Below are 1338 nucleotides of genomic sequence, written 5' to 3' on the forward strand. Positions count from 1 at the left end.
TTTTTTCCTTTTTTTTTTTTGTTTCCTTTTGCCTTTTTTCTATTTTTTTTTTGGGGGGTGGGGGGGGGGGGGGGTGGGTGGGAGGGAGGCCAAGAAAATAGGGCCACATTGACTCGTTAAAAAGGCATCTTAATAAAAGTTTTAATATTTACAGTTAATATACATGCGTTTGTGTAGATATCACAGTGTACGACCGGCCTCGGTGGCGTCGTGGTTAGGCCATCGGTCTACAGGCTGGTAGGTACTGGGTTCGGATCCCAGTCGAGGCATGGGATTTTTAATCCAGATACCGACTCCAAACCCTGAGTGAGTGTTCCGCAAAGCTCAATGGGTATGTGTAAACCACTTGCACCGACCAGTGATCCATAACTGGTTCAACAAAGGCCATGGTTTGTGCTATCCTGCCTGTGGGAAGCGTAAATAGAAGATCCCTTGCTGCTAATCGGAAAGAGTAGCCCATGTAGTGGCGACAGCGGGTTTCCTCTCAAAATCTGTGTAGTCCTTAACCATATGTCTGACGCCATATAACCGTAAATAAAATGTGTTGAGTGCGTCGTTAAATAAAACATTTCTTTCTTTCTTTCTTTCTTTATATCACAGAGTACGAACTGAAGTGAACACTAAATGACTAGCTGCGGTTTTCTGTTATATTATATGAGCTTGAAAGCCCGTCGGAGCATTTTTTTTTAAAGTGGGGTGCGCAAATGAGCACGGTCATTGTTAAGCATGGCTCGATGTGTAAGGGGTGTGGTGTGGGGGGGGGGGGGGGGGGGGGGGGGGGGGGGGGGGGGGGGCGGGAGGGGGGGGGGGTGGGGTTACCGGGGCATGCTAAAAAAAAAAAATTGGATGGCTTTAAACGCCTTTTCTTGGCATCTGAATCGCAAAATTAGCCATTTTTAAACAATAAATTTAAAACTATTTTAAGCATTATTTTACATAGTATTATAACCCAAGTATGTTTTTTTTTTTTTTCTCTTGGCATCTTGATAGCTTAAATTACCCATTCTCAGACAGTGATCAGTTCCACTTTTGGAGTTTTATAAAGCTGCGTTTATATGTTTTATATTATTTAGAAGAGATCAAACCCGTTACTTTTAGATCTCAATCACTAAATCAATTAATTTTAACGTTGATCGGCGTCGAAATGGCCGGGGGCCGCAGAACGGGTGAGTGGGACCTGGAAAAAAAGCTATAGAATCAGAATGAATCAACTTTGCTTCGTATATAAGTATAACTATACATAAATTTCATTGTTGACTTTGACCACTTTTTAAAAAAGGGAACTATTATAGGGACAGATCTGTCTAGGTAGGGCAGTTATACATAAAAACGATTTAA

Source organism: Gigantopelta aegis, chromosome 13 (assembly GCF_016097555.1).
Source record: "Gigantopelta aegis isolate Gae_Host chromosome 13, Gae_host_genome, whole genome shotgun sequence".
In the NCBI taxonomy this organism is placed as follows: Eukaryota; Metazoa; Mollusca; class Gastropoda; order Neomphalida; family Peltospiridae; genus Gigantopelta; species Gigantopelta aegis.